The sequence below is a fragment of the Rosa chinensis genome, chromosome 2 (genome assembly GCF_002994745.2).
Source record: "Rosa chinensis cultivar Old Blush chromosome 2, RchiOBHm-V2, whole genome shotgun sequence".
Classification (NCBI taxonomy): Eukaryota; Viridiplantae; Streptophyta; class Magnoliopsida; order Rosales; family Rosaceae; genus Rosa; species Rosa chinensis.
Window position 1 is genome coordinate 37,321,940 of NC_037089.1, and position 6,654 is coordinate 37,328,593.

The window sequence follows — 6,654 nt, forward strand, 5'->3', positions numbered from 1 at the left end:
AACACTTCTAGCTGGAGCAGCCCCATTCTTATCGAGTACCTGTAAAGATGAGAATTTTGATCAGTTAGCTAAAATAAACTAGTGGATCATGAACAATCTATTCTCGATCAGCTGATATCATTGAAAGAATCATGAATTATTAATTCTGCACTTTTGAGAGAGCAAAGTAATTGTATATCTGAGATTCTGAAACCACTGATTCTTATCTGCAATTTGCATTAAACGCCAATCCTATAATTTCAACTTAGAAAGAAAAACTTAAGCTCATCTATATACCAGTTATATGTTCATCAATTTCCAAAATTTCAATCAAGGCTCATGTATACATATACGACTTGAGTATTTGTTCATCATCCAAAAAGGACTTATTTGTAAGAATTTTCCTCTATTCATTTTGAATTCGTAAGTAATCATATATCGAACAACATAGCTAGATACACTAACAGATAAATGAATCTCCTTAGTATGAAAACATCTATACAGATAATGTCAGTAATTTCCATGTTCTAGGCTTCTAGCAATATCCCAAAGTAATTTTCACAAAACACCTAATCAACTACAAAATACCTTATTTAACACTTGGCAGTGTTTCAGGACTTCTATTTGTGGGTCGACCAAATCAAAAACCATTTGAATACACAATGTACTTAGCAGGTTCCAAATTCTCTGCCTCAACTTCTTCTTAGTCACTGTAATGCAGCAAAAATGGGCTCAAAGAATAAAGTGAATTAGTACCAAATAATACAATCAAGCATGACATTAAATCAAGAAGGGGGGAGCTTAATACGTTGCCTGCAAGAACACACAACAAGGGAGAAACTCATTTTTTCCTTGCTAGGATGCTGCAGACAATTGCTTCACGGCAATTACTCTTCCATCATTAAGAGTACCCTATGAACAAAGAATAAGAATAATAGTTTAATATGTAAAATTGATATACTCATTACCAGATATACGATTAGTAAAAATGAGACCTTGGCAACCAGATATACCTTCATTTTTACTGGTGTTAATCCTTTTTTCTTCTTTGAAAAATACAGAAAATCAACAACAATACAATCAAAAGTACACCACCAACAACAATCCCCACAATCAGCCCCGTCCTATTCTTCCTGCTAGTTGGATGGTTCGGAACGATAGTAGGTGGGAAATCTGCAAGTATAAAAAAAATAGAAGCCCTTACAGAATATAATTCCAGAAAAATTCCATTAAAGTGATTCCGTTACATGATTTTGATAAATGAATGACAGGAGTATTTGAATAACAGAACTATTAAAAGCAACAGAACTATTAAAATTCCATTAAAGTGATTCCGTTACATGATTTTGATAAATGAATTACATGAGTATTTGAATAACAGAACTATTAAAAGCAACATGATGTTTCACTGAATTGATAAACATATTGAAGAGATTCATCTAACCACATCTAGTCTCGACCAAAATTCAACTATAATAAGTAAATAGTCAAAATTTGACTCACAATTCTGCAGAGGTTAGGCTCCAAAATTGCTGCAAATCCTTGCAAGCTAACCACCTTCAGGGATTCCACAATCACACTGCATAAAATGAAGCATGTATATAAACAATAGACACAAACATCCGACACTAAGACAAAATCTCAGTTATCACATATAAATGCATAAGTAACTAGCCAAAATAACATTTTAACTACTCTAATTAAAATTTAACTAAAAATAAATGATGCGCAACTTTAGGACTGTGCATCAACGTGGTAAAACATCAAGTAACAAATAGTGATTACTGATTATTTCCTTATACAAAGATAAAACCTTTGCTTCCATTTATTTTCTCTGGTAACCCAGGTCAGTATTTAGAAGCAACAGGTAATTGTTTAAAACACAACTGTATGGAACTGAACCAACACAAAATTTAATACCAACTATCTATTCAACATAATGCATCCACTCACTAGGACTGCTCTTTCCAGGGGGCCGATATTTTTGTTGATTGGCAGAGCTTTTCAAGTATTTATCATTCTTTTTAGCATCCTATTAAAGGTTAAAAAGAATAATTAGTAAGAACAAAAGCAAATATAAGACCAGCATGATTGGCATGGTCACTAGAAAATGAATCAGAAAAATGCATTTCTCACCTGTTTAGCCATATCCAATTTGCGCTGCACACCTGAAATATTTATATCACATAAGACTCCATTAAAAAATTATACAAGTTCAACAGGCAAAATGATGAAAAGATCCGCAGTACTTCACTTCAAATGAGAATTTTATTCTTGGAAAACACAGAAAATTTAAAGAAGTTCCAATCTAATTTTTGCCATCAATGCAAAATTGTTTTCTGAACCAGCCATGATAGCTACTAAAACGTAGGGATCCGACCACCTACTGATGAACTACATCGACAGTTGCATACCTTTAAAAGGAATATACAAATTTCATACAATTAAGCACTGTTACGGATATATATTCTGCCCCACTCCCGTTATAGTCCCTACTACTACCTAGGGGTCCCACCGCCTAACTGGTTTACTCCATCTATGGTAAGCAATACCTTTAAAAGTTTAAATATACAAATTTCATCACAATTAACCACAGTTGCGAATATATATGTTTTGCCAGACTCTCCCATCATCGCACCTTGGCAAAAGACAAATGAAGACTCGAAAGGTAGCCAAGACAAAACAATCTGATAAAGATAGTTGTCCACAAATTAAGTTCAACTAACTTTGTAATTCAAAATTACCTGTGCCTATAGAAGCATGCAACTTTGGAGAAGGAAAACTGCTAGTGAGCTTTGCACTGGATAAAGTCCCAGAGACCTTTCTAGCAGATTGCTGCTCCAACGCTCCCCTTGTTCCAGCTGATTAACAACGCAAAAAAAAGAAGAAGTTAAAATTGACTATTTATATGGAACTGCCAGCCAATTAACATAGCATTTTTTTCTAGCTTCTTTAAGCTGTTGTCTCGATGCTTTGGCAGACTCATTATCTGAATATAAGCACATGAAGTAGGTGAAATGCGTATGTAGTGAAGAAGTAACAAGATCAGAATCATAACACCAAGAAATACAAAAATAAGGATGAAGTACTAACCTGCTAATATCAAGCTCTTGGCTTTGGATTGCCAAAATCAACTCCAGATTCTTCACTACTGACTTGCTGATGAGCTGCCTTTTCAACTAATGGATGGTGTTCTCTGATGCAGAAAATAAAATATGAGTGTTGCTTGCCATTAGAGAAGCACAAATGAACAAAAAGCTACTACCCAAACAATTCCTCATTTCCCATATAATTTTGAATGAAATAAGCTTTTTATTCTAGTCATTTTTATGAGCATTTATGTTCAGTTCATATAGAAAGCTAGACTCTGAATACCACATTCAAAACAACCAAGTCCTTTTAACACTGTCTCAGATCTACCTTACATTCAGAGATAATATCTTACAACAATATATGGGTAAAGCCTCACCGTGCAAAGTTTCTTAACCATTCTGTGATATCTAGCCTAAGTTTTCAAATACATAATGTCATTTTTTTTGTCAAGAGATGCATGTATAACAGGTAGTTCAAAGTGAACGTAATACATATGACTAACAAACTGCACTTTATAGGCATTAAAATGATCAAAGAATATATACTTACATCTCTTCTGTTCCAAAAAATTGGACAAAATACTTCTTAGGATCAGGGACTTTCTCCCAATCTTTAGGCCTGCTAATCTGAAAATTCAAAACCCAGAACATCTACTTCAAAAACCAATCACATTGGGGCACAAACAAAAAATTCAACAGAGTTATAATTATAAGAAAATACATTATGGCAGATGCTAATGTGATCTAGTGAGCATGAACCAACTAGCCATATGGCAGATTATAATACATCAAACTAGAAATCAATGTATCTTTCTCTTAGAAAGAGTTTGCACATCAGAGGACTTATTCCTGTATAATGCAAGATAATGTAATGTTATATGCCTACATTCAATAGTAGTAACTTGAAAGAATGAAAAGTTCCAAGTACAGCAATGCAAAGACAAGGTTTTCAATGATCATGACCCGTTAAACTAATGTACCTAATCTACATGCAATAGACTTGGTACCTTGCCTCCATAAACAAGAAACCTACCACACGGTTCTGGTATACAAAGGATACTATATTACACTATAGAACCTCTCTAAAAAGAGGAATAAATTGTAAACATAAGGCTGCAGAAAAATTGATATTCCAAGTCTCTAATCAAAGTTTCCACTTAAAGGAAACTAACACTGAAAACTTGTTGATTCCATGAATAAGAAGATGGAATTGTTGTCAGATTAAGTGCACTTTCTGCCCCTTCCCTTAACTACATTGTTTAATAATTGGAAATAGTGTGTTCTGTGTATTATTTTGCCAGAACTTTACATATCACTATATAACCTTTACTATTTTTGACCACCTCATCATTCACATATTACACTCTATTTTGAAGACTGAAAATAGTAATGTTCCAATTAGTTGGATCAAATGTGAATAGAAATTTTAGAAATTATCCACCAATAAGGTTCACAGAAAGCATAAGTACATATAGTTGTTCCCAATATAAACCCTCTATAAAACAGGTTTATTGAGAAAGGTCTATAACAACTGACTGGAAAGATACAGTTGTTTTAGGTTGTTCAGACGAGCAGACGAAAGAAATAAAAAATCCAACCAAAAGTAGTGATTTATTTAAATAATTTCAAACTCAGAAAGCCATAGTTCCAACTCTCACTTACATTACTAGAAACCATTCAAATATGGATACTCACCTTGAGGCTTATACGAAGGGAACTAATAGATGTCTCAATTAAGCATTTTTCAGCCTCATTTTGACATATCAAAACATGTAATAGCAATTCCATGAACAAAAGACTGATGTCAAACTCCTGGAGAAACAACCTTAACAAGCTAGGTAACAAATTTTTTTCCAGAATTTCCGAGTTTTATGTGTTCACTGACAATTTTAAATTCCTGTAAGCTGTAGCTTAAACTATGAAGTCTATATATTAACTTTTCAGGTGAAGACTACATTTCCGAACCTAGCAAAAAAAAGTTGTTCCTACTATATGGCATGAATACTCAAAAGTATGTTTCCACAAGAACAATATTAAAACAAAAATGAAGAGGAACTGCTCAGGATGTTTCCACTTTATTCGCTCTAACTTCCACCTTTTATATGCCTGTTTAACTCTGAAATTCTTCATCCCTACTCAGAGGATTTGTCTAAAAAAGGTAAAGATATTGTTAATAAAGCTTAGGCACGAATAGGAACTATCTTTGCCAAACTTTGAAACTGATACGACAAAGTTTACATATTCCAACATGCTTATTTAGATTAAGTGTGGGAAAGAAAAAAGAATGTCAGTCCTTGCACAAGACAAGGCAGTAGAAACCACATATATGAAAAAAAAAAAAAACCATCTTTTGCAAACATAACCATTAAAGTAGGAAGGGTGGGATAAGAAAACTATTTTTTTACTATGTCAAGATGGTTCTCACAGGATTTAGCAGAAGTTCTGGGCTGGTCCTGCAAAATGTGAATAGAAGATTACAGCCTTCCTCACAAAATAATTCAGTCAACACTTGTAAATGGCACTTTAACTTTCAATCATATATCTATCTAACAATGAGCAACTAGGTTGTTCTATGAGACCTCTTTCAATCTACACGCATACTTGCAAAAGAAGTTTATTTAGTTATTCTGAGCTCTATTATTTAGTCTACTGCTGACCTTTAGTTAATTTAGATACCATTAGTATAAAATATCCCTATAAAATCCAGAAGAACACTTAAATTTACGATCTGATGCATCATTAATTTAAGTTGCATGCAACAAGAAACCCCAAATGTATAGGTCAAGTTCCGACCCCATGAAATCAAGCTCAACCTCAAACTCGTCAATGTATCGATGTCTAAGAGAAAGATACCTGTCTATTTACTATACATGAAGATTATCCAATAGGATTGGCCACTGGTGCTCAAATTTGAAACAAAGCCCAATTAGTTTCATATCAAAATTGAACTCACAATCTAAATATTGACCTTTTATATACAACCAATTGAATTAACAGAGCCCAATCTCAAACTAAACTAAGATTATAAATATTAATATTCAACAAGAGACAAATGGAAAGAACAAAGGGATTTACCTTATAGATTCCTAGAGATATTGATCGGGTGTCTGGGGTGTGAGAGAGCTGTTGTTACAGTTTATTTGGTGAAGGATGAGCTATTCGACGGAAAGGAGGAGCTCGTCGGTCTAGGTGGTATGTTCTGGCACGGGACCTCGTTAACGTCGACGGAGGAGCTCGTCACTGTCGGCGGTAGGTTGCGGTGCGGACCTCGTCGATCCCGGCGGTAAGTTCCAGTTTGAGGAGCTGCAAAGCTTGGGGAGGGAGGGGAGGGGGAGAGAGAGAGAGAGAGAGAGAGAGAAAGAGGTGTTGTTTGGGGAAAAGAGGGATAAAGAATTAGGGCTGTATTGTTGGTGGGAACTTTGGCCAAAAAAAACAGGGGGAAAATAATTGGGTTAGCGCCAAGAGTAAGAAAAAAGTTTACGACGGTGCGAGAAAAGTTCGTCGCAATTGATTGCAGTGTTACTACGGCAAACATTTTCCGTCGCAAATGATAAAGCTTAATCGCGACGGAAGATTTTCCGTA

General features: G+C 34.6%; 2 long non-coding RNA genes across 2 annotated transcripts; both read right to left on the bottom strand.

The window, feature by feature from the left end:
* LOC112189827 lies at positions 1 to 1,048 on the bottom strand. Its single transcript, XR_002932100.2, has 4 exons — positions 993 to 1,048; positions 788 to 891; positions 568 to 689; positions 1 to 39 (listed from the first exon to the last, which is right to left on the bottom strand). It is a non-coding gene; the product is annotated as an uncharacterized LOC112189827 (long non-coding RNA).
* A 20-nt stretch (positions 1,049 to 1,068) lies between these two features.
* Positions 1,069 to 6,392, bottom strand: LOC112189828. Its single transcript, XR_002932101.2, has 9 exons — positions 6,147 to 6,392; positions 5,477 to 5,524; positions 3,622 to 3,698; positions 3,073 to 3,175; positions 2,724 to 2,840; positions 2,116 to 2,147; positions 1,933 to 2,011; positions 1,483 to 1,558; positions 1,069 to 1,152 (listed from the first exon to the last, which is right to left on the bottom strand). It is a non-coding gene; the product is annotated as an uncharacterized LOC112189828 (long non-coding RNA).
* Positions 6,393 to 6,654: the final 262 nt, after the last annotated feature.